At 46.1% G+C, this 26,657-nt stretch overlaps 1 pseudogene across 1 annotated transcript in view; it reads left to right on the top strand.

Annotated features, from left to right (window-relative positions):
* The window catches only part of LOC144103489 (venom metalloproteinase BumaMPs1-like), a 99,201-nt pseudogene that overhangs the window by 50,290 nt on the left and 22,254 nt on the right, over positions 1–26,657 (top strand). The window contains exons 7-13 of the transcript XR_013308300.1: positions 3,614–3,685; positions 3,777–3,916; positions 3,988–4,037; positions 10,927–11,035; positions 17,862–18,014; positions 19,633–19,783; positions 20,467–20,586. The product of XR_013308300.1 is annotated as a venom metalloproteinase BumaMPs1-like (transcript). The remainder of the gene's footprint in view (positions 1–3,613; positions 3,686–3,776; positions 3,917–3,987; positions 4,038–10,926; positions 11,036–17,861; positions 18,015–19,632; positions 19,784–20,466; positions 20,587–26,657) is intronic.

Below are 26,657 nucleotides of genomic sequence, written 5' to 3'. Positions count from 1 at the left end.
TACGGATCATCACGCCCTTTGTTGGCTTTCCTCTCTGAAAGATCCTTCCGGCCGCCTGGCGCGCTGGGCGCTGCGTCTTCAAGAATACAACATCCGAGTCGTGTACCGGTCGGACCGCAAACATCAGGACGCCGACGTCTTGTCTCGCTCCCCGCTGAACTTGCCAGCCTCTGCGAAATTGGAACCCCTGAGCAATCTCCCACCGTCGGTGACATGCCTTCTGAACAGCGCAAGGATCCATGGATTCGTGCTCTTCTGGACTTTCTCTCCGACCCATCGGCGGTTAATCCATCCCGTGCGCTGCGCCGTCAAGCTTCTCATTTTGAGATCCGAGATAACCTGCTTTATCGCCGTAATTATCATTCTGACGGACGAAAATGGCTCCTCGTCATTCCTCGCCGCCTACGGTCCTATATCTGCGCATGTTTTCACACTGACTTGCAATGCGGTCACGCAGGCCTTTTCAAGACTTACACGCGCCTCCGGCTCCGCTACTACTGGCGTGGCATGTACAATTTCGTTTTGAAATACGCACGCTCGCGCCTCGACTGCCAACGCCGCAAGACACCCACTACCTGTACTGCTGGTGAGTTGCAGCCGGTATCTTGTCCGCCTCGCCCTTTCGACCGCGTTGGCATTGATTTATATGGACCCCTCCCCTATACTGCTTCTGGCAAACGTTGGATCATTGTTGCCGCCGATCACCTCACGCGGTATGCTGAAACCGCCGCGCTCTCTGCTGCCACGGCACAGGATGTGGCATCCTTTCTTCTGCGTCGGTTCATCCTTCGACACGGTGCCCCTCGAGAACTCCTCAGCGACAGAGGCCGTGTCTTCCTATCTGATGTAATCAAATCTCTGCTCCGTGAGTGCAACGTCATCCATCGGACTTCCACCGCTTACCACCCTCAGACCAACGGCCTCACTGAACGCTTTAACCGCACTCTGGGGGACATGCTGGCTATGTACGTCAGTTCGAACCACACGACCTGGGACCATATTCTCCCTTATATTACGTTCACGTACAATACTGCTACGCAATCTACGACAGGATTTTCTCCTTTCTTCCTCCTTTATGGCCGCCATCCCTCCGTTCCCATTGATACTATTCTCCCCTACCACCCTGACGCAACTGAGTGCACCACCGTCTCCGAAGCCGCCAGGCATGCCGAAGACTGCCGCCAGATCGCCCGGTAGCTCACAACAGCTACCCAGTCCCTTCAAAAAACGCGACACTATAAAAATCAACGTCCCCCACATTTCTCTCCCGGCTCTCTTGTCTGGCTATGGATACCTTCCAGTACTCCGGGCCTCTTCCGGAAATTGCTGGCTAAATATCAAGGGCCATATCGTGTCCGGGAACAAACATCTCCAGTGAACTATATTGTTGAGCCCCTCATGCTGTCACCCGATCTCATACGCTGCGGCCATGAGACTGTACATGTTCAGCGCCTCAAGAGATACTACGACCTCGCTGTCTTGTCCGCCTCTTAAGTCGCCAGGATGGCTCCTCTTCTGTCCGGGGGTCATTGTAAAGAAGACGACGAGCATATGCGCAAGCCGCATGGTCATCGCCTGGTGCATGCTCCTGGCTTCATTGTAAAGAAGACGATAAGCATATGCGCGAGATGCATGGTCATCGCCTGGCACACGCTCTCGGTTGGACTAGCTGACGCGCTGTTGGCCCTGCTCCCGTTAGGAAGCTTCTCAGAATAAACCCCACCTTACACTGCATTAAAAGGCTTGCGCATTTGCCGACATCGTTCTTGTGAAGCGCCCAGGTTAACATGTCACGTTGGGCCCGTCTGTCTCACATGTTCAGTGCGGTTGGAGCAGGCTCTCGGATAACTCCTGCGGCCACCTCTTCATCCTCCGTGGCTTCCAGATCGGTATTAAATGAGCTAACCTTGCCAACGGCTCTACATTAAGCTTGAACTGCTCCTTATGGCCTCCTTGAGAACAGACAAGGTGCAGATGTAGGCTGTATACTAGAAAACCCTCACGAGACGTTCAGTCAAGGGTGGCTTAGGTTGAAAAACGCAGACTAAGAATACGCCCCTCTCCAGCTCTTTGTAGAGAGACGGAACGTGTAAGGGTGCTACAGGGAATGTATGTCCGCTTTAAGCTATCAGCTTGGGCGGCCCCTTTAATACCGACGTGGAGCTCGTATAGCGACCGAATGGAACACAACTTAGGCTTGCCTTTGTATATATTCGTCCAGCTATGCCATCAGCAGTGGCTAATCGCGTGAGCGCGGAGGATAGAAGAACCTATCAGAATCCTAGACTGACGCACCGGCCATGAGGACCGGTCCCCTAGTCACCCTTCTTTTCAATAAAATAAAGGTTTTCGTCATAACCACCTCAGGCGGTGGTCCCATATTAGTACTAGAAGCCCAAACGTACATCATAATCCAACGTTCGTTTTTTAAGCAAACTACCCCAACACATTGCAAGGACGGGAGGGTTTTGTCGGTGGCCCACATTGTCCTATTGCTCACACGAATTGCACATATCACCCCCCACATAAAATGTTCACATCCGACACACGGCGTCATCAGCCTCACAGCCCTTCTGGTGCTTCGTTGCTGGGTGGAATATTGGCTGCGTGATTACATCACCATGAGGCGCATGCGGAATAGCGCTCACCAGCCATCCAAGTCCAGGAGAGCCTGCATACCACACCCACACAATATATTCCTGTACATGAAACTATTCTCTGGAAGAAATGGACTGCATTCATTTTTACTCCCGAAAAAGTTAGAGACTTGTGCTGAAGCTTAATCAAAGAACGATGTTTGAAAGAGGTCAGAAGAGCAGGAATAAGTTGGTACAGTGGTTTGCATTAAAGATAAAAAAATACGATTGCCTTGCTGCAGTGCAATGGGGAGAGGGGAAGATGCTTCATTGATCGCCTGCTCGAGCACCCTAGCAGACCAAGTAACCATCCGTACCAATTTTGCTTTATTGTTTATTGTGTGACATTTTGAAGAAAGGCAATGTAGGAAGAAGTGTTTAAGACTTCGATCAATATCATATACGGCAGACAAGTTCTGCGGCACGCGACAAAGTACTTCCTCAAAGACAGTGGCACCGCGAAATTTAGTGGGGCTCGTAGTTTGGCAGTGTGATAATACATGATATTAGTTCTTACATTCAGCTTTATGAAAAGGTTTTTATTTTTCTGTATAGGTCAACCGACAGAAACTGCTTTCACGAGCGATCCTTTGTTGTTGCTCCAGTATTACTGATATTTACGTATAGTGCATTTTTTTGTCTCGAATTTTGTATTTCGTTTTTGGAATTAATTCGATGTGCTGTACATTGCTACCCAGCCTACATTATTAAATACTGCTTAATATTTAGCATTGTCTTTTTTGTAGCCTTCTTGAATCCATGTTGTGATCGGTGTTTCACAGCATTTCTAGCAATATGGCGGCATAAGTGTTTTTAAAAATTATGAAAACATCAAAGCTTCCCAGAGTTACTCTGAATGCTATCGAATTTTTTTGCTTAGAAAGAAGCAACTGACACTTTTGGCGCAGTGTTTTAAAATCTGCCAGCTTAGATATTCCTTGAATGCTTCTCAAGGGGATATATTTCCTTTATCCCAGGTGAATCTGAAGTATATGACAGTGTCAGCACCAAAGGTGCAAATTGTGTTGCGCGCGATTAAGGTTACTTCGGTAAGAATGCTCTTTACATATATATTTGCGATTGTTTTCGCCCTGATATTTGCGGTTATATTTGTTATTCATTTGTAACCATTTTTTGCAGATAGCTGAAGAAGAGTCGTATTTAGTGCATGTTGAAGAAAAGAAGATCGATGGATTTAACACACTTTTGAAGCTTCAACGATACGTTAACACTATCTTCGCAAAATACGGAGTTTATGACGTTGTCTATCTCATGACAGGGTGGGAAAAGAAAACAGTTTTGTAAACAATAATTGTTTTTGAGCTTTATTAATATTTATTCGTGTTTTCAGGTTAGATATGGCCTCAAATGCTTTTGATGGATGGAGCAGCGGGCTACGGGGTAAGGTTTTTTCAGTATTTTCAACCGCAATTTTGGGTAAACATATAGTACATGATGTAAGGAGCAGCCGCTGCCTTAAAAAAAAGTGGAAATTTTGGCCTATTTTTCTTTAGTTTCTAAACTGTTCAATCGCTAAGAAAGGAATAAAGGCAAGAGGAAAGAAGGAAGGAAGGAAGGAAGGAAGGAAGGAAGGAAGGAAGGAAGGAAGGAAGGAAGGAAGGAAGGAAGGAAGGAAGGAAGGAAGGAAGGAAGGAAGGAAGGAAGGAAGGAAGGAAGGAAGGAAGGAAGGAAGGCAGGCAGGCAGGCAGGAAGGAAGGAAGGAAGGAAGGAAGGAAAGAAGGAAGGAAGGAAGGAAGGAAGGAAGGAAGGAAGGAAGGAAGGAAGGAAGGAAGGAAGGAAGGAAGGAAGGAAGGAAGGAAGGAAGGAAGGAGGGAAAAACTATTTAAATCTCGTATTCTCGGCCTTCTCCCTTCTTCTTGTCTACATTTGTGTTATCGCCAAAGCCGCTTCTGTTGATCTTGTCCACCTGACTTGAATGGTCAGTTTCTCAGAGTCCAGGGCTCTGCTATCCTATGCCACCAAAGTGGCTGTACTCAGTCTTGTAAACGTTACAGAAAATAAGTAACCGATTATAACTACAATTGCTCTATCCGAAATGTAACTGATTACAGTTGTCAATAACACTCCAGAAGAGTATCTTATTAAGTGCAGAATAGTAATCAATTAAGTAGTGCGTTACTTTTCTTCGAGCTTTGTTGTCATCACACAAAATCACTCAAACAACAATAACCTAGTGTGGCTTTCATGATATTTTTTGCACGTTGGCATATTTAAACAGCATTTCTTTTTTAAAATTGTCATCACTGAATTTGCAACGTTCCTTCCAGAAGATATCAGCCACTCCCCTGTACACTTTGGATGTAAGTGCTGCACGTTGCGCTCTCGCCCGTAGTTTCGCAATGCTTCGATGCAAATTTCTACGTCCTCTATGAAGCACCGCTCTTTTTTGCATCGAATTTATGGGCATAGTTTAATTCAATGAGAATCCACAGTGATCAGCTTCGGTGATCAGTTTTATTTACTGAAGCCCGGAATATGTACAGGTTCCTCAGTTGCTCCAATGCTGTGCGAGATATGCCTGTCCGAGAGGGACCAAAAAAGAAAAAAAAACTTTATTGGTCCACATGTGAGCAAGTTATACTACTGCGTAGAAGATTTCTTTGCCTTCTTAGAAGAGGTGCAACTTTACATCGTGGGGACTACCCCTGTTGAAATCCCGCGTATCTACAGCATATCACCAAGTGGTCTCAAGTTCATCGGTGAGTTTCCTGTTGACAAAGCGATACAGTTTTTAGATGTCGTCTTCAAGTTCTCTTAAACACAACTATGCTGTAGGTACTAACCCAGGTCCAAGAAAACTGCACTATATTTCGGTAGCGCTGATTCTAAGTTGATAAAACAGACTGCAGCTAGCACTGGTCTTCAGGCAGGTCTAAATAAACCTTACCCGCAGCTTTTGAACCAAAGATTCCATAACCAATTGGCGGGCCTATTAATTGCTCGCTATCCATGTCCATTTCTTTCTTGCATTTGTGAAAGCCAGCTCTACCAAACAGAAAACAGAGACAGAAAAGCGAAGCATGAAGCGAACAGCCAGGTTATTCTGTATTTCCACCATTGTCACACAATGTTAAGATTGCAATTAAGATTGCAATCTACGTAGTTTTATCTGCCCCATGCAAGCTTGGGAAGATCTGTGCAATGCTTGGTGATAGAAAGCACGAATCACGCTCTGAGAATCACGCCATCAAGTGCAAAAAAATCAGGAGGAAACTTATCTATCAGATCCCCTTCACCTGCAATAGTGTTAAATTGGACAAACAGGAAGATGCTGTAACGACAGTACCAGAGGACGCAACTTGAACATAAAAACAAATCCGGTGGCTTCTTGGGATACTATTTTATGAGCTGTGGTTCTAAACCGATCTTCAACTAAGCAAAGTTTCTTGCATACACCAAACGCAAACTGCATCGAGAGATTATCCAAGCATTTCTTGTTTCTAAAGCGGTTGAGAAGTGCGTCAGCACACTATATGTTTCAATCACCGATAAAGAGCTGCGATTTCTGGACGGACACGTGTAGACTGTTTCTTTCTTATTCTGCAGATTCCTGCCATGTTTTCAGAGATTTTCATATGTCTTCATTAGCCTTTGACTGGGATCGCCTTTTTTGGTTTTTGACATTGCTTTGCTTCGAATGGTTTGCACTGTCCATACGGGCTGCTTGTTTTTGCCTTTTCCATTTTTCTCATTTGGCGTGAAATTGCTAGTAGACATACTCTTCTGCCTTGAAAAACGGAGGTTTTTTCTCGTTTATTCAAGGTTATAAGCCTGTTTTATATCGATTTTCTCGTTCTTTTGCTGTTTGGAACTCTGGTGTGTGCTGTTAATAAGCAATGACTGTGCGGTGAAATCATGTTTATCGCGGCTTGATTGTGTGCTATACGTTCACGGGTGATGTCTGTACCTGTAAAATATGTCCCTTTGAAGCTAAACACATCAATTGGTAACCATTCTTTAAGTAATATTTCTAATCGCCCACACCATCTTGGCGCTGTTTTTTAGAGTTCAAATAAAAAGCAGTTTTTTATTACAACAAATTAGATAGGCAACACTATAGCAAGAAGCATCGATAGATGGCTCCAGCTACACCGGCAACGCAGACTGCGGAAAACACGACACGTGAGGCCTGCATGAGCTGCAGAAGTATCTCACATAATTAAAACCTTCGTCAGAATAACACAGGACGGGAGGGAGAAACACGCACACACACACACACACACACACACGAGCGCAAACTTGCAACTGTACTTTCAGAAATGATACATCGCCTTAAGAAGCAGAGAGGGTGCAAGCGTACAGAATTCAGAACATCACGTGTGGGAAGAAAAGAGCACGCTCATAAATACAGTAAAAATTGCATCAAGAATAGGCACATGCAGAATCTTATCAGAACTCATCGGAATTGAACAAAAAAAGCAGGCTATCCATTGCGGAGAAAGGCGATCTTTTTTTGAGAAGGGCCACCGAAGCCTTACTCACGCAACCTTCCGTGGTGGTAATTTTAAGGGTCTCTACAATTTTCCGGGCCAGTCTATCGGAAGCTCGCTCGATAACAACAGTAGAACGGAGGAAAGGACGGCACTGCTGTTTCTTCTTCTCATTCCTGCCAGTATAGTGTTCGCACTTGAGGCAATGCAAAGACAGGTTAGAGCCACCGCTTACGCCCATGGAATTGGCATGTTCTCTGAGCCTGTCATTGAGACAGCGCCCTGTCTGGCCTATGTACAGAGACCCAAAGCTGTGCGGAATCTTATACACCATACCAACAGTGCAAGGCACAAACTTAGTTTGGTGTTTGATTACACATTTGTTCTTCTTTGCCCTTTTGCTTTGGCACCTGCTGGTATGGCGCAAAGGCGGGACAATTTCAAGGGGGCTCTAAAAATGACATCAACTTCGAACTTATTAGCCACCCTCTTGACATTGTGCGAGAGCTTGTGCATGTGCGATAGCTTGAAAGGGTCTTTTTTCTCTTGCCAGCGTGGGGTGAGAAACATCGACGACCCTCTCAAGCCTACTAAATTGTTTGAGCAGTGACTCCGCTACAGAACCTATTACCGATCACGGGAATCCGGCTCGCTCCAAGCGTTTAACCTGGTGGTCAAAACTAGATTCAACCCTATGCGTGCATGACCTTGAAAGATATGATCTAAGGCCAGAAGACACAATGTCACGTTATACGAATTGCTAAGATCCTCAAATGAGAATGCTGGCGCCAAGTTCGTCTGCTCAACGACTGGCTTCGACTGAGCTGCTGCAACGTTGGAGGGTTTGGTTCTGGATTGAAGCTCTTGCAGGGCTATCGAAGATCTGTACATGCTGGCACGGAGTTTTTGTGGTGCCGCCTTCTTCAAAGCCTTCTCAAGACTGCAAGGAACAAGAAATGTATGGCTCCTCTCGTTCTTCTCGGAGGTGTCTATGTTGCACCCAAAATAGCCAAGGTCTTGAAGCGTGGGCCGAAGTTTGCGGTTGAGACCCCACTTGAGAAAGAAGACGTCCTTGCTTCGGTGCGCAGAATAGCCGAGAAGGCTCCAGATGACGAAGAACGGGCGCGTTGCCTAGCTGAAGGTTTTCATGCTGTGTGCAGCAGCTATTCCGCAAAGCAAACCGGGAAGGCAATTCTGCGTGACGTTGCTGATTTCTTTAGTGGGTCAGACTTGGCCTTGTTGCAAGTTCATAAAGAGGGAGGCTTCGCCGTTATGCCTTGTCAGATGTTCGGTGAAAAGGCTAGGACAGCGGTGCTGAAGAACTTCAGAGTGTGTAAGCAGAAACCGCAGAACTTAAAGCCGGCGCTTTGGCGTTGCTGCGTGATCTGAACATGGACAAGCTAATGAAAGCCGTGAAGGAATGCAAGTCAGATACGTTGAATTTTTTTTTACAGCGATAACACACAAACCCCAGAACCCTTTCAGGGCCATTATCACGGAGAGAGACTGCTGGCAGGCACTGGTTAGCAAATATCTTTAGAGTCACCTGAGCACGCTTGTGACTGATGATTCTTTTAAGCTTGACAGTTCCGATACCCTGGTAAATCAACTTCGAGAGGACGCTGGAAGATATAACTCTGGGTTTTCGGTGGACATTGAGGAATTGTTTTATTCTGTGCCGCACGAGGAACTTTTCTTGGCCGTCCGTGAGTGCATAGAAGAAGCTGGCGCAGTGGCTTTTCAAAGCTTATGTGGTGTTTCATTGGCTGGCTTTTTAAAGTTATTGAGCCTCTACTTGAATTCGATGGTAGTCAGGTTTGAGTATGGGTACTATGTTCAAAAACGTGGGATATATATTGGCTCTTGTGTCGCGCCAGTTTTATGCGAGATATCTTTAGTTTAATTTGACCGAGACATGAAGGCTGATCTTGACAACCAAAGCATTGTTGGTATTTTAGGTACGTTGACGATTTTCTAGTCCTCCTACAACTTATTTTGAACAATTACGTTTATACGGTTGCTGACTCTGTCTTGGGGAAGTGTTTTGCTTGCTCGAAGACTGAATTTTACCCTTGAACTACCACAGGCCAACTGTCTGCAATTTTCCGATCTAAAATTATTTTTCAGTATTGACAAACACCTTTGTTGGGCTTATATGCCGCGTTCGAAGAAAGCAGTGTTGCCATATGACTCATCTCATTCTAAGCTCGTAAGACGTGGCATTGTGTCTTTTTGTCTTGGATCAGCCCTTTCAAAGTCATGCACGCATAGGGTCGAATCCAGTTTTGACCCCCAGGTTGAACGTTTGGAGCAAGCCGGATTCCCGATATCGGTAATAGGTTATGTGGCGAAGTCGCTGCTCAAACAAATTAGTAGGCTTGAGAGGGCCGTCGATGTTCCTCACCCCACGCTGGCAAGATAAAAAAGATCTCTTCAAGTCATTCCTTATGCGCACAAGCTATCGCACAATCTCAAGAGGGTGGCTAATAAGTTCGGAGTTGATGTCGTTTTTACAGCCCCCTTGAAATTATCCTGCCTGTGCGCCATGACCTGCAGGTGTCAAAGCAAAAGGGCAAAGGAGAACAAATGTGTAATCAAACGCCAAATTCAGTTTGTACCTTGCACTTTTGGTGTGGTGTAAAAGATTCCGCACAGCTGTGGGTCTGTGTACATAGGCCAGATAGGACGCTGTCTCAATGACAGGCTCAGAGAGCATGCAAATTCCCTGGGCGCAAGTGGTGGCTCGAACCTGTCTTTGCATTGCCTCAAATGCGAACACTATACTGGCCGGAATGAGAAGAAGAATCAGCAGTGCCGTCCTTTCGTCCGTTCTACTGTTGTTATCGGGCGAGCTTCCGATAAGCTGGCCCGGGAAATTGTAGAGGCCCTTAAAATTAGCACCACGGAAGGCTGCGTGAGTAAGGCTTCGGTGGCCCTTCTAAAAAAAAAAGAACTCGCCTTTCTCCGCAATAGATAGCCTGCTTTTGTTCTTCAATTCCGATTAGTTCTGATAATATTCTGAATGTGCCTATTCTTGATGCAATTTTTACTGTATCTATGAGCATGCTCTTTTCTTCCCACACGTGATGTTCTGAATTTTGTACGCTTGCGCCCTCTCTGCTTCTTAAGGCGATGTATCATTTCTGAAAATACATTTGCAAGTTTGCGCTCGTGTGTGTGTGTGCGTGTTTCTCCCTCCCGTCTTGTGTTATTCTGCGCAAAGCTTTTAACTATGTCGCTACACCAACTGGCACAACGTTCTACCCTATTAAGAAATATCTGACACAATTACATCGTCACGAACGCTTCCCCTTGGTAGCCTTTTTTTGCAAAGTAATTCATTACCTGCAATCGACTGCAGAAAAACCGTAACTGAATTGCCCAAAACGTTACCATGAGAAAAATGTAGTCTATTGTTTACAAAATTACACAAAAAATGTAATTATTAGTAAGTAATCGATTACAAGTGATCAATTACGTACAACTCTGACTGTATTAGACCGAGTTGGTGTTCGCAGCGGTCGCTGTATAGCCGTTTATCCCGTTCCTCCGCTCTTTAATCGCCAAAGTTTTTTTGTCGTAATAGCTTGCAAAGGCTTGTCAGGCTTTCCGGCTGAAACAAACAAGTCAACAAAAACTGTATTAAAAAATACGCTAATGTAATGCTATATTAGCAGGAGAGCATGGTGTGCAAAATAGATTTTTCAAGTTATTCAACCATATCTGTAGATTTTTGGACGGGTCTATAGCACTGCCGGATGCTCAGCGTTATCTCGTTTGGGGTGTCCTGACACAGTGTTCGGGAACAATCTTCTTCACCTTTCTTCATTTTTATTCAGGCATTGCTTTCATTGGTGGAGCCTGCTCGCGTGAAAAGGTTGGCTTAGGTGAAGACACGGCGGGAACATACGATGGAGTGCGCGTCATGGCGCACGAGCTCGGACACGTGTAAGATTGCTTTTTTCTTTTGTGTGTTGAATTTTTCATGTTTAGAGTAAAGAAGTCCAAGTAAGGGGAAAAATGCAGCTCAGAGGACCCCTAGTGTTTAAGTAGGCACTATGCCAAAAATGTTTTCAAATCATCTTCCTTGACGAAAACAGCGATGCCACATACATTGTCACGTTAGTTCACCAAATACGTGAAAAACGTACTGGGAGATTACCACTCCCTAAAGCGAGACTCTGCGACAGCTGTTGAATATTTTTATTTCACTATATAATGAAGTAAAAATGTTGACAGCGATATGAATACGTGTAAAAATATTGAACGCTCTGGCTATTTTTCCACACATACTCTTTTATTGACAAGCATTCCTCCCCCGTCCGTCGTTCGATGTGGGCAGCGCCGACAGCGTTGACAGCGCTGAGCCTCTACTGAGCCTTGTTTTGCTGCAGCCGTCACTAACTACCCGTGCTAGATTCCTTCGCTCTGGCCATCCTCTCTTCTTTCCATGGTGACCACTCACCAGTTGAGATTTGTTTCACTCCAGCCATACAAACCTGATTTCACGTTTACAATGCGCAACGTTGCTCACAAAGCAATCACCCTTCGATTACGCATTCCTAAAATCTCTTCCTACCCTACTGCTTCCATGGTAACCACCTTCCGGTTATTCATCCCTCTTTACCGTCCTGCCTCGATAATCACTCAGAGTGTGATTTCTGCAGCGATCCCTCTCCGGTTGCTCATCATTACGTTATTTTTTCACGGTTAGCACTCGGAAATTTGCTGAAGCGCAGCCATACATTTGCGCAATCTTTGTTATCTTCATACCCTCCTCCTAGCAAGGTAGCTTGCTTCGGTTCCGTCTACAGTAACCGCCCTTTGGTCGCAGTCTTTCTGTCATGCGCTGGAGCGTCTAGAGCCACGCCCACTGACGGAAATTAAGATTATCGGCCACTGGACGTGGCCATCGTCGGCGGTGGAGGTCTCCCAAGCACTGAGAACCTCCGGCATGCAGAATAGTTTGCTATTTTGCCGCACGCTTAATAATAATTGGTTTTTGGTGGAAAGGAAATGGCGCAGTATCTGTCTCATATATCGTTGGACACCTGAACCGCGCCGTAAGGAAAGGGATAAAGGAGGGAGTGAAAGAAGAGAGGAACGCACGCTTACTGACTTCACTTTCCTGTTACTCCCCTTTCTCTTTCACCTTTATAACCTCTCGTCCCTTTCGCGCAGTGCAGGGTAGCAAACCGGTTGCTTCTTCCGGTCATCATCAATGCCTTTCCTTATCATTCTTCATCCTCCTCCTCCTCTTTCGGTTGCGGGTTCTTCCCATTTAGCCGTACCCTAAACCTATACCACTGGGCCAGTAATATGTCCCAAAAACTAAACGCTTAAACAGCTATCGCTGTATCTCGCATTACAGAGTCGCAACCACCCTGGGGAAGTTTTTTATTTAGCCCAGCATTTTCCTCCTTAATTTTAACTGTGAGGTAACTGTGGAACGTAAGATCGTGTTGAGTACACATGGATGGAAAAAGACCACTCTTGCAATGTGTAGAGTAGTCTTTGATTTTAATGTTCGTTCTGCGATTGCGCTGAGTGTTGACTGCCATAGTAAACCAGTGACGTTCATTTCCACGGAATAGCGTAAATGGTCCCGTTTTAACCGCAACTTCAGCGTCGGTGGCGTCCTGTGAAAAGCAGATGGAAGGTGTCAAATGGCACACGCATTGTGACGTTTTAACGACCTACCAATGTGGCAGGTCGCACTTACATTAACGATCGATCACGAAAGGTTCCTCCGGAAGAGCAACCTGGGACTCACAAGTTTCACCGGTGGCTGTGCTTGAATCTACCGGGGCAGTGGCGTATCGCTTGGCCGATGACCACTGCGCCACGAGTGGTATGAGGACTCCTCGTGACGGACGAATCCGATGCAGCAAATGACTGATTCCCCACATAAGGGCACATGGGCAGAACAGAAACGACAGAGCAGTACTTGCGCGGAAGGGATATCTAATGCAGTCACAATTCTTCAGGGCTTGGTTAAGAGTTCTGTGTTATTGAAAAGAACAGTCTCCCTACCAACGTAGCGTACGCAAAGGCGACCCCGAGCCGCTGAGTGTAGACATTAAAGCTTTGGCGTCGTAACCAGAGGATGAGGTTAAGTGTCTGGTCAATTTTACCGTAATTATGAGGCAAATGTGCAATAATCTACGGTAATTAACACTTAATAGATTTATGGGTTTGTGGGGGATTAACGTCCAAAAGCGACTAAGGCAATAAGGGACGCCGTTGTGAAAGGCACCGAAAATTTGGACCACCTAGGGTTCTCTAACCTGCACTAACATCGCATTGTACACGGGCCTCTAGAATTTCGCCTCCATGGAAATTCGACCGCCGCAGCCGGGATCGAACCCACGTATTTTATGACAGCAGCCGAGCGCCATAACTACTGAGCCAATGCGGCGGCTCAACACTTAATGGGGATGGTCTAATGTTGCTATACTTCTCAAATCTATGCCTCTAAAGTTCGTCCTGCACTTCCATCTAGTAATGATTGCCAAAAAAAAAAAACGAATGAGGTGTGTTCTTGGCAATAAATAGCTAAAAGCTAGGTGGGTTCCGAGGAAGAATGTGCCTGTATATGATTGCTTTGGCACAATCTTAAGATATGCCAGAAAAGAAAATGACTGATGGTTTAGCACCGCTAAGCACAAAATATTGTGCGAAAGGACAGTTTTTTGCAGATGGAAACTAGCGCCACGTACCTGAAAACGCGATTGTGCTGCCCACTAACACTTGGCCGCAGTTACGCGCGTCTGCAACTTTTCCATCCTAAATGACAATTTACCCAGTGTACGCCGGCGGCCTATGCTCCAGTGGCGCGTTTTTGCAGCAATGTTGTCAACAACAACGCGTGTTGCTCTAGTGCCGTTTTCTGCCACAAAGTTGTCCATGGCAACGCATCTGTCACTAGCGCCACATAGCTGAAAGCGCGAATATTAGTTTGAAAGTAGTATTAGTTGATGAAGACGACGACGTGCAGTGCAGAGCGCGAAAGTGTGTTGCAGTTTAAAACGAGGCGCGATCGGCTGCTGCGTCAACCTATAGTGCTCTCGCGGAGGGGCAAGCGAAGCTGGTCTATTCGCCAGGGTTTTCATATCCCAGTCACGGTAATAATTATTTTACTTATCTGTGGTATGCTCGAGGTCGGCCTCAATGTTCAGCTTCACACAAACTAGTGAAGCCGTGCAGTTCGACTCCATCTCGTTTTTATTTTATTTTTTTTCATTGTGCCCCCGTTCAATGAGCGGAAGTCGCTCACAGTGGCACAGGCAGTGCGCAGGGTTCGTTCATAAAAGGAAAAAATTGGATGGAACACATAAGCACCGCTGTAAGCGTATGACGTGACAGCTTTATTTGGTTAATGTGGAATCAGTCATTCTCTACATCTCCAGAAGCCCTCGTACCTCAGCGATGCAGCTGTTAAACGGTGCGCCCCTACACTGCGATGACAGGTGCTGCCACCGGCGGATCCTGTGAGACTCAGATTGCTCATACAGACCATCGTCTCGCCACCAGTAATTAATATACCTGCCACCTGCCACGGTGGACAGTTTGCTTACAATTCGGTGAGCAGGGTGTTGTGCCGCCGAAAGTCCCGTGACACCAAGGTTGTCCACCTTCGTTGGTTCTTTGGGGATATTTCGTAGATTTTTCCGCTCATAGTCAGGGGCGCAGACAACGGCCGCAGACGACGGCGCCGACTTTCCTGCGACACGGGCTGCTTAGGGTTCTCGCGTCAATACATTTCGAAAGGCTACAACATAGTAGCGCCGAAGCAAAGTCATCTGTTTATTTTTCTCGTATTTCGCCGGCTTTGGTTACGTGGCGGAACAAAAGACCACAGAGAAAATATTGCGTTGCTACAGAAAGCTGTTGTGGCTGCTTCTGAACCTCCCTAAGAAGTAAAGAACACGCATGAGCATAGAGTTATTCATAAAAATTTCTCAGAAATAGTGTCAGCTAATCAAATAATGATGGTTTACGGTGTATGGGGGTTTAACGTCCCAAAGCGTCTCAGGCTATCAGCGGCGTAGTGAAGGGCTCCGGAAATTTCAACAACTTATGGTTTTTTAACGTGCATTGACATCATGCACTGTACACGGGCCTGTAGAGTTTCGCCTCAATCGAAATTCGACCGCAGCGGCTGGATCGAACCCGTGTCTTTCGGGTCAGTAGCTGAGCAAATAATGAGGCAGGTTCTGGAAATGATTTTACTTTCACCGCATGGCAGCAGACAATATGCGGTCGGGTTAGGTATTTGAGGCACATGTATTTTTTTTATGCCTGAACCAAATTGCGTGAAGCATCCTGCATGCACGCTCTGTGCCAGCTGTATGTGCACTGAATTTATGCATGCAAGACCAGGGACGCTTAGCCCTAAATATTAAACGAGTTTGCTTACTCCTGATTTCGAAATGAAAAAGTGAATTAAGGAAATATATGTAAGCCGAAGGGCGCAAGCCACCGTTCGAAGCCTGTTTACGTTGGCGTTTAGGCTGGGATCAGCGAAGTTCGAATTTGGTGTTCCGACTTTCCGCTTCGTTCCCTTCGTTGGTGCCGGATGAGGGGCCCTCAAATAGTTAAAAGAACACCGCGAACTAGAGAAATGAACTAGAGATTAAAGCAATTTTTTCCTGACATCGAAAAATATTTCTACGCCGCCTTGGAATTATTTACCTTCATGAGTAAGATCGTCGAGTTCTTATTTTACTGCCAGATGAGCTCATTCCCAATAAGTGATGAACAACAGCTTTGTTTGTGAGCTTCATACGCACGGTATTTCGCCTGCAACCAAAAAAAAAGCCTATGTGACGGGGACCGGTATTGTCTAAAGCGGGCCGCGTGTATGGTGCAGCTGTTGCAGTGGCAGTAGCAATCAACGCTGGTTTAGACTGGTGTGGGAAGCTGGTGAGGGCAAATCACACTTTAGAAGTTACCTAGCCCTTCTAATACTGAAAATTGGCCGATGGGAATTTTACAAGTGTTAGCAAGATTCCATCTAGTCCATATAGTCCGAACAAGAGGGTTACACATTTATAATTAAGTTCCTGTGTAGGCCACATGCACCAGCACACCACCCACAGGAATAAAAGATCGTGTTGCAAACGGGTAAGATATCGGTGAAAATAGCAGGCCACATATGCCTAATTGGTGTGCATATCGAAGCGTGTTCTCCGATCTACTAATTAGGTGCATGTCGGCCGATGTGGGCAGACCAGATGCAGATTCCTAATTGATCCGGCATCGGGAAGTTTTTCCGCGCCCATGCGCTTGAACAGTCGGTCCCCTTTCGGCCCTTCAGACGTGTGCCGCTTAATCCATCCCATAGTATTACAAACCAAGGGAGCCCGCTTGTTGTCTAGTGCTCCATATTTCGCAGTTTTATATTTCTTGCGGTGCTACGGCTACAATGTCCAACCTTCGTGGACTATGAGAGCCGAAAACATATTAGGATATTTAACCACATACAGAAACAAAAAATCCTGATTGATATGTTCATAAAACACAGTATTATGAACACCCACAATTCGGGCTACCTCATGAAAATATTGTCTTCAGAGCAGGGTGCGAGGACACCGGCTTGTTCATCACGGTTACGGGCTATGTAGGACCCATTGCGGCATTTTATCGGAAGTCTTTCTCTGCCTGACGAAGTTTTCCGCTCATAGCAAATGCCTTATCTACGTTCAGTTTGCCCTCAAGTGCACGAGAATCTACCGACCCTAACAGCATGAGAGTATACCGAAATTTGAGGTCCCCTGCGTTTGGGCGGCCGTTGGGACTTATCAGGGCTTTCCATGCCTAGAGCTCGCATTTCCGTTTAACCTGGCAAGGATCCGTGTGAGGGAACACGCAGGCATGGAGTTTTTTTTTTTCTGCGAAGATTAATGGAGTTCCAAATTGGATGTTGCAGGTCCGGACAAATTCAGTCTTCAAAAGCTAGTCTACTTAGAGTCTACGTTTATGCGACCAAATCTCCATTGAGTAGTTCACCGGTGACCGACGCAGCCTTGATCGGCATGGCCAGTGTACGCGGGTGGCTCAGCATTCCAATAGCGATATCAGACTTCAGCAGCGTCCCCAGCGTCATGTCTAATTTATATGCTTGCCCCAACGTTCCCTATAGAGGGCCATGAAAAATGTCTGGGAGAACTGCCCACGTGTTATAACCAAGGTGCCACAATCTCTATACATGAAACGGGGGGAGGGGAGTAATAAAAGCAGAAGCCGAGAAGTAGAACCCTTTTTTGTAAAGACAGGCGGGGAAGACACTTCCATCCAAAATTTCTCGCCACATGATAACGCGAATTCTGTAGCTCACCTCAGCCATATTTCGTGCAGCACTAGCTCTTATTGCCACAGTTCCAGGGTAAAAAAAACTTGATTGTTGTGGTCGTCATCTTTGTTGTTAGCGTGAATACAAGAAGTAGGCTAGCGGGGTTCGTCACAAAGGCGTCCATATTGCTCTTTTTTGCGTTGAGCGTCGCAGTAGCCTCCTCAAAACAAACAGAGCGAATGTTCCAACAAAAGCCACGTTTGCGTTTGCAGTTATCTGGAGTCTGTATAGTCGAACATGGCCAAGAGGGAGAGAAAGCGGAAGGGGGCAGGAGGGTAAGAGACTTCATGCGCGGGCATCCCACGTGGTTATCCCGAGTAGCCTGCAGCGTTCACTGCGTAATTATTATCTATCAGCGGCGTTTAAGTAGGGCAAGACAGGTTTGTAACTTCCACATATTTTATTTTTCCTGCCGCGCAGCCTTGGTTGCCCACACGATGGTGAACGAAGCACCTTCTTTGACTCTACAAGCTGCCCCTGGAACGACAGCTACATCATGACCTACTTGAGTACGGATAGCAGAAGCCTGAAGTTCTCGAATTGCTGCAACAGTATGATCAGCCGCCTGGTTGGGTTGGTGCTTTTTTTTCTGCTACAGATAAAAGAGTATTTGAACGTTCTTCTAGCTAATGCAAACAATACACACTATGCTGACGTGTTCGAACTGTAACTTTTCTTTCACACTAGCTAGAAGAGAAAGTGACAAAGCAATATCCTGTTAAATTCCCCTTGGAATTTCAGTGAACAACCTAATATCGACAACATCTCCGACTGATGCTACTATAGTGATTAAATAATCTAACTATTCCAACGCTCCCAAGAACTAACAAGCCCTGTGCCAAGCTTTTCGAAGCTAAAAACCACTCGTTAGCAGGGTGTCGGCCGTGCAAGAAGGATTTGCGCTGCAATATGGTGATGAGGCAGATCAGCTTTCTGATAAATATTTTTTTGAGATATTCCTTGCTCTAGTAGCATATTTCATAATACTTTGCAATATTTAGTTATTTTAGCCTAATTACGCAGATTTCACTTATTTCTCGTCGTCGTCCCGTCCATATGTACTCCTCTCTTCTTTCTCTTTCCCGGACAGAAGAAATGACAGATTGAGGAGTGAAGATCAAGAGAGGCTGATGATTAGGAACACCGGGCTCAGAACGATGTAACAGTTGTTGTGAGCTTGAGGTGGTCCCGTAGCGCTCGCCACGCGTTTTGTCACTCCGAGTCAGGCATCGGTAAAAATAGCAATAGCAAAAGGGCGTTTTATACACTCTATACTGGGCATTTTTACAGAACAAGATCGGCACGTGCGCAGAGAGCTAACAGCAAACGCGACTGTTCTCGTACAGCGACGTCCGGCGAGACTCCAAAGTGTCACATTACCTCACTCCACTCGTGAGCAGCACTCGGCTCTCGGTGGGTCGGTCTCTAGCTCCCTCCAAGCGGCAGCGCTGGGGCTTATAAAGCCCGAGACACGGTTGCCACTCAAACGGCCCAATACAAAGCCAGCACTTGAGGGCCGTCCGAGAGGTCCAAGCAGCAACCGCGCTGGCCACCCGCTTCAAGATTGCTGCGGGCGGTGACTTTTAGAGGGAAAGGGAAACCGGCGCCTCGCTGTCTAGCAGCTTGCTGCCCGTTTGGGCATGTCGCTCTTCAATACTTCCCCATAAGGCTTCGCTGTCTTGTGAAGCAGCACCTTGGCTTGTAAAGGTAGCGTTAGGGCGCCGCTGCCTTGCTGCGCAGCACTAGGGCTTGTCAAAGGGGCGTTAACAGGATAAATTTCGCATCCTGCAGGATTGGAATCCGGGCTGGCTGTCCGGGTATAACACCGTGTACATGGCCACAGTCACGAACGTGCAGCGGGGCAAGGAGAGAATGAACACCTTCAGAACAATTCAACGTTTTGAGCGAATAGATGCGATGAATCTATGCTAACAGCCAAAGACAAAAAGAAACACATGGAGTGTCGAAAAGGCGAACGTCGCCAGATTAATGACCGGAAACACACAACGTGAGAAAAGCGTCACTGTCGTGTGCACACATTTCTCGCACCAAGAAACATTCTTTGTAGCACTCCCAAGCGTAAAAAATCCTGCCACCTTCGACCATAGCGTAATCATTGTGTTAACATTTTCGCGAACTGTTACTCATCGCAAAGTGTTTCTGAAGTAAATATCAACTTTTTTTTGCACAGGTCGCGGCAAGGTGCTTGCTTATTGGTCAAGAACGCAAGAAGGAGAATTTTAAAAAAGTATTTTACAAAAGAACTGCCGGGAGACATCTATAAGAGGGACAAAATATGCCAGCTAACTTTTCCCAACGTTACGAACACACGCTTTATAACTGTGAGTGCTCTTTCCACTATATTGACGGTCATGTTCCAGGGTGAATCAAGTTTTCTTTCTTTCGAGTCAAATATAACAAGACATTGCGAGTTGTGGTGGTATTTCAATAAATAAACTAAAGTGAGCTGTAGACGCCACTGTGCGATCCAACGATGAAACGACTGCGTGGTGATTTCAAAACAGAAAAATTTGTCGCAAAATACTTGATGGTCAGATTTCTAAAAAAAATCTGGTTAGCTCTAATGCCAGTCACACATTAGCGCCAATAGAGAGCTTTAGGATGTATCACTGAAGTTACCGTCATATCGCACACGGCTGCCTTTATTGAACTTCGAGACCCATACGATTAACTTTCCGCGTGCTTAGAATGCTACGCATCGCGGAAAAAATAACATGATTTCACGTTATATTATCGAACAGGTCGCTTACGCTGACAGTGTAAATTTGAATATTTTACTCTCACAAGCAAAACAAAAAGGAGGCAGTCCAAAATTTAGTTTCGCACAGATATAATGATCGCTTTAGCAGGACCTTATATAAGGTGCTCATTTGTTGCGCCAGTCCATGAATAGCTACCGATGTACCGGCCTGAGTTTCGTGCAACTAATTATCATTTTTATATTACATGCCACGATTTTCCCTTTGTAGTTGCTCTTCACTATACCTGTTTTGTTTTTTTTCAGGATCATAATGGAACTGCTACATGTCACGCCGTTTGCTCTGGGCCAAACACTACGAACCCCAACAACAGGTCACTGCGAATGTTCATGCCAGACAACACTCCTTGCAACAAAACGGGCGGAGTACGAGCAGTTCGAACGCTTTTTATTTTTGTTCATGTAATACAGGCCTATTGACAGTAAATGTCTATATATATGAAGAAAATAGTACACGCGGAAAAACAGCTTGTCAGATTGTCGAATCAAACCAGCACTCAAACTGAACTGAGTAGCCCCTCAAGGTGAGAAGAAGGTTACCGAGTAAGTTAAAATCGTACCGAGCCCTCAGTGCGACGGCTTTGAATGTTTTCACTAACAACGACTCTGAACGTAGCAGCGTTAAAGAAAATTTATCAGTGATCACACAATGTGACATGACAAATTTGCGTTATCAGTATTAAAGCCTCGGGCCACAGCAGCTTCCGTAGATGAACCGTACTACAATCCTCCGCTCTTTCCAAACTCTATTTTCTCTTTGCACTGTACTCATACTATTCGCTAAGTTCCCGTGGCAGACATCCTTCGGTTGCCATACCTCTCCATACCTTCCTCCTTTCGCAGTAACCCCCATCAGGATACCCGTTTCTGCGCTCTCGCTGTACCCTCTTAATACCGCGGTTACCACCCGTACTGCAGCTCCAACGGCAACCACCCTCCGATTGTGGATCCCTCTCGTTCGCCATATCCTCCCAATACCTCGGAAAGCACCCGCCATATGTTTCCTGTGGCAATAACCCTTTGGTTGCGCAATCTGATACAGTCAGCCTAACCTTGTTCATTTAAGATGACTCCCTTCCCAGTGATTTCTGTGGCATCCACACTCCTCCTGAGTATTATACCCTCCTGCTATTCGAGTAACCACCTTTCTAATGGTTCAGTTAGTAAGCACCATCCTGCATGCCATTGCTCCGCTCTCTTCACACCCTCCTCCTTGAAAAACCTTCTACCGGCTGGCTCTAGTGGTAACCACCCTCCTTCTACGCATTCCTCCACTGACGTCATATCTTCCCCCTTTTACTACAACCACCCTCCGGATGTCTCCAGCGGTAAGCACTCTCCACGCTCCACTGCAATGCCAAACTGAGAACAGGCGCTTAGTAGCGGTGCTGCTAAAAATCACTGCCGTGCTTCTAGCTACTCTGAGGAATATGTTGGCCTGCGCATCGCCGAAATTATTTCATTATCATTATTTATTTCCTTCCTCTCTTTTCAGAGGTATTGCCTAAATGGTGACTGCGTACGGAATAAAACAAAATACAGAAAATGCAGGGGGTGCGAATGAGAGCCGAAAACACAGACCGTAACAAACCTTGTTCCAAGCCCAATAAAGCATACTTTCACTCTTGGAACCTACTAGTGGTGATCGCTTTTTGAATTTTTGAATGACTCATAGCAAACGGGGCTGTGTTAGATGGACCATGCGGCTTCCTAAAAGCGCAGTACTGTTGAAGAAGACGCTTTCTCGCGCAACCTGTGCAATGATTTATTGTTTGCTCATGGGTTTCACACAAGTTAGCAACGATCAGAATTTAGCAAAATATTATATATCTTCATTTAATATTTCTGGACACGATATACGAAAGGAAGATAAACTTCCTTATCTTAGCATAGGCATTGTTGGATGGGATCAAAACGAATGGCTACTAACTCGGGGGGCATTATGAATATAGTGATAAACACTGACGTAGGGCTGCAAGTGATATGCATTCAGTCATTTTGATCATTGCTTCACCCAGAATTGGGAGTGCAAACTGTTGGACGAGAGATAAATGCTTTGATACTTATCAGCGGACACGAATGCAGTGCTGCAGTTTTCTCCGCTAAACGGTATTGAAAATTTTTTTCAGCTGACAGTAATCGTTATCTATGTGGCAAACAAAATTCTCCCTCTGCCCGCATACAGCCTGCCTCAAGACCAGGAAGCTGGGTGCATGCTGCACTTGCGGTAGTGTTTTCATTTCAGTTTTTTATAAGAGAGCGGTTAATGATAATCCTCTAACGAAGAGCATTTATTCAAGGATTATTTATCCTATAAGTAATAAAAAAGGTTCTCACAAGGCTAACCTCCTTAACATTCCGTCATGCTCCATTTGACCGCTTGAAAACGACGCCATCGTGTGGCAACCTTGCGGGCACTCTGAGGTCCGCATAAGTCTTAAAGAGGTAACTGTTTCGGTAAGCAATGACGTCACAATTTACAATACAAGTGCAAAACGTCATCGCCTCTTCTACCTTCGAGTTTCACGTATATCTCTCATCGATCTTCGAATGCCAAAAGCTCCGCACTTTTTGTTTAAATCCGTCTTCTCTGCGGGATGTCCAAATTCCTTGCACAATCGGTTTATACATAGCCGATGTCTACTGCGTGACTCGATAACAGCGTCTCAAGGAAGCGTTAACCATGAAAGCGGGTAGGAAACGAAAGCGAGGGAAGTCTCAAGCGACAAAAAGGACTAGCTGTCTATCCATAGCAAGGTAGTTGGAAAGAAACAACGCGTAAATGAATACTGAAGTCTGAAGCATGCACAGTCAGCTCTAGCTCCATGCGTAGTCTCTCGGAGTAGGACTGCAAGCACCGCCTTTAAAATAGTCAGCAGCTACTGCTCATGCGTTCCGGCATTTCTGTGACCATTAACGATTACGTCTAGCTCAGGAAAAGAGCACTTTCGAGGCGCAACACCGGCAAATATTGGACGTGTCGTAGAGTGTTTAGGGGCTCCAGTACAAAAAATCGAAGTGAACTTCAGCGCTTCCCAGTCGACGCAGTGCGTGCGCCAATAAAAATTATTTGTTTTAGTGGCAGCGATTTTGAAGCTTGCATAAAATGGGGACAATATATGTTAAAAAATACTGTGGCTATAATATAAAGAAAGGGTCGTGTAAGAGTAGAGATAACAAGTTTCAGCACCGCTCCGGTGGAATTACACGCTACCGTTGCTTAGTTTCGCGCTGAGATAACATTTGAATGCGATTAAATTTATGTTGGTTCGCTAAGCATAAAAGATTCAAAGAATCGCGTTAAGAAAAGCTAGCATTATTAATAAAGCTTCTTGGAGGCCTGTGACAAAGTTCGCGATACCTTCCTGATGCCTGATATTAGGACCATGAAAAATGTGTAGTCTAGAAACCCGCAATATCGAATTCTTTTGGAGCGCATTACCATCGACTCCTTTATCGTTTCCGTCAGTCAACATGGCTACAACTGCGTATGGCCATTTTTTAACGGCTGAGAAAGTAGACATGATTATTGCATACGTTGACATGGATGGAAACCTCTTTAGCCGCACGTCTGTATACTGCACGACATCCCGGTCGTCGCGTACCGTCAATTTCTTCGTTTAAAACGACGTACAACCCTTTTCGCACCACGGGAATGGGGCATCCTCAAAGAAGAAAACGGCACCATATCCTGAGCGAAGATTTTGAGACCGGCTAAGGAAGGAAGAACAGCCTCACTGGGCGGTGACTGTTCGTATCTCTAGCTTCTGATTGCTTGTTTGTCTTTCGCTTTTGCAGGGCGCTTGCAGGTCTCTAGGGGCGCATGTCGACGTCCTCTCCTGGCCAGGGGAACTCACCCTGGTCGGCCAGCCTCCCCCCTAACCAACTCCCCCTGGACGCCTTCTTTCGGGGTGGCGTCGGCACTATTCCCGTGGCCTTGGTTCCATCGGATGGTGGCGCCATTCGACTCAATAACCCGGATGCGGTTCAGACTGCGCTACAGGCGATTACGCCTCACTTCTTAAAAATCTGTCATGTCCGGCAGTACGGCAGAGGAGGCGCGGTGTGCAGGTCGGCCGACCAGGCCTGCATCATAGATTTGTTAACGTGCACAGCTTTTGGAAGCCAGTCGGTAAGCGCATTTATACCGCCGCACTTGGCGTGCTCTAAAGGTCTGGTGCGAGGGGTTGACCCACGCCTTTGCCCTAAGGAAACGCTAGAGAAACTCTCCTCCGTAGGGGTGATTTCTGTACATCGGTGCACTCGGGTCGTCAAGGAAACAAAACTTCCAACTGAAACGGTAATTGCTACTTTTGCGGGTCTCTCCTGTCCATCTGAGTTGAAGTTGTTGCCCCTGGTTTTCAGGATCGATCCGTATTCTTCAATACCACTTCAATGCCGCAACTGCTGGAGGTTTGGCCACAGCGCGAACGCCTGCAAGTCGAGCTCAAGGTGCAGTGCGTGTGGTGGTAACAATGACCGTGAAGGAAGGTGTTCAAAAGATGAGATGTGTTGCTTGTGCAGCGGTAGTCACTCCGCCACATATTCTAATTGTCCTGCAAGGGCTGAGGAGGTTAAGGTGCTGGAAGTGTCAGAAAAGCGCCGGTGCTCAAGGCGCGAGGCTATGGCTATTGTTAAGGAAAGGACGTACGGGTACTCAAGTGTGGCAGCACGGCAGACGACTGCGGTCGTGGATTCAAGGTTGTCAGATGCGATTGCTACAGCGGTTGAAAAGGCAATGGCCAAGGTCATGGATCGGCTAGTGAATTCAGTAACAGAGTGCATATCGCAAGTCATGATGGCGCAAATGACCTCTTCAATAATGACCTCCAATGCTGCGGTGAAGTCATCCGTGGATCCTGCAGTACCTACTGAACTCAGTGCGGAGACGCCTTCCCTTGTTTCAATGCAGCCGCAAAAAGAGCGCACGCCTTCAACTCATGTACCTGAAGTCACGACCGGAGCAATTGATGGGTGTGTTGAGCTGATGGAGCTCGATGCTCGAGCTCAGAAACGTAGCCGGTCTCCTTTGGCCGTTGCTGGTCCGTCTAGCTCCCCTCAATCCAAAACAAAAAAGAGTAATTCAGGAAAAACTGGTCACCACAGCATTTTGGAAAAGGCAGTTGCTGCTGCAGATCTCTCGGCAGAATAGGGTCTCTGAGAGTGCTGCAGTGGAACTGCCGTTCCATTCAATCAGCCTTCACTGATTTAGTAACTCTTTCAAATCGATTTTCTCCTCATGTCATTGCGCTTCAAGAAACCTGGTTGTCGAAAGAGTTTTCATTTCAAATGGAACATTATCGAATTTTTAGAATGGACCGCCCATCAAGGGGGGGGGGGCGGTTTGCTTCAGCTGGTTTCATCCAGATTCTGTCACAAGGCACGATTGGTGTTTCAGCGTGTGGACGCTCATTGCGAAATTCAGGCAGTGGATCTTTCAGTTCCTGGTTTCCATCCCATTACTGTCGCAAATGTATATTTTCCATCTGGGGTTCATGACACATGGCCATTAGATTCCTTACTCTCTATCAGCAGATCAAATGTGTTGCTTGTTGGGGATTTCAATTCCCATCAATTGACTTGGGGTTATCGAACAGACCAGTGCGGTTTGCGTTTATGGAATTGGGCTTGTGTGAATAACCTAAACTGTCATAACTCGGGTTTTCCGACCTTTCTCCGTGGGCACTCCCAATAAGCATTGGATTTAACGTTTTCAACCCCCAGGGGTAGCAGTTTCCTCCTGGACTCCGGTTGACTCTGCAACAAACAGTGACCATTTCCCACTCACTTTTGACATTGTGTGTCCGATGAATTCTATCGGCGGATTCAGTTGCACCCTAGTCGATTACAACAAGTTCAAAAGTTCACTCAGTTCAGAACTACACTCTTTGCCGAATTTGTCTCAGGAGAGCAGGGTGTTAGGCCTATGCTCTATTTTAGATCGGGTACGGAGACAATCAGAGTTTACAGTGTGCGATAGCATAGGCACTTCTCTGAGCCCTTGGTGGAATGCAGAATGTTCAAAGGATTATAGGCGGCGCAAGGCAGCCTGGAAGAAACTTATCCATAATCAATGTCGCCGGAATTGGATCGATTATAAGTTTCTTGCAGCTACCTTCAAGCGCACAGTCGCTAGGGCAAAAGAAAAATACGATGAAGAGAATTATGACCATCTATCAAAATCTAATAACAGACAAGCCTTGTTTCGCTTTCTGAGGTCAAGGAACAGGCTGCCACCGCCTCACAACATTCCCTCTAATGTGCTGACTCCAGTAGAGCTTGCCAGGTCATTAGAAGAAATTAGCAAAGGCTTGGAACACCGTTTTTCGGCTGCGCTCTCTCGCCCACAGCTCCTTGGGAATCACTATGATGACTTCCTTAATGTCTCAATTTCTGAGCCCTCCCAGGTGATAAATCGGTTACCTTCTGCGGCTCCT

The sequence above is a fragment of the Amblyomma americanum genome, chromosome 9, assembly GCF_052857255.1.
Source record: "Amblyomma americanum isolate KBUSLIRL-KWMA chromosome 9, ASM5285725v1, whole genome shotgun sequence".
In the NCBI taxonomy this organism is placed as follows: domain Eukaryota; kingdom Metazoa; phylum Arthropoda; class Arachnida; order Ixodida; family Ixodidae; genus Amblyomma; species Amblyomma americanum.
Note: the sequence above shows the minus strand (reverse complement) of the source record. Positions and strands in the feature narration are given on the sequence as shown.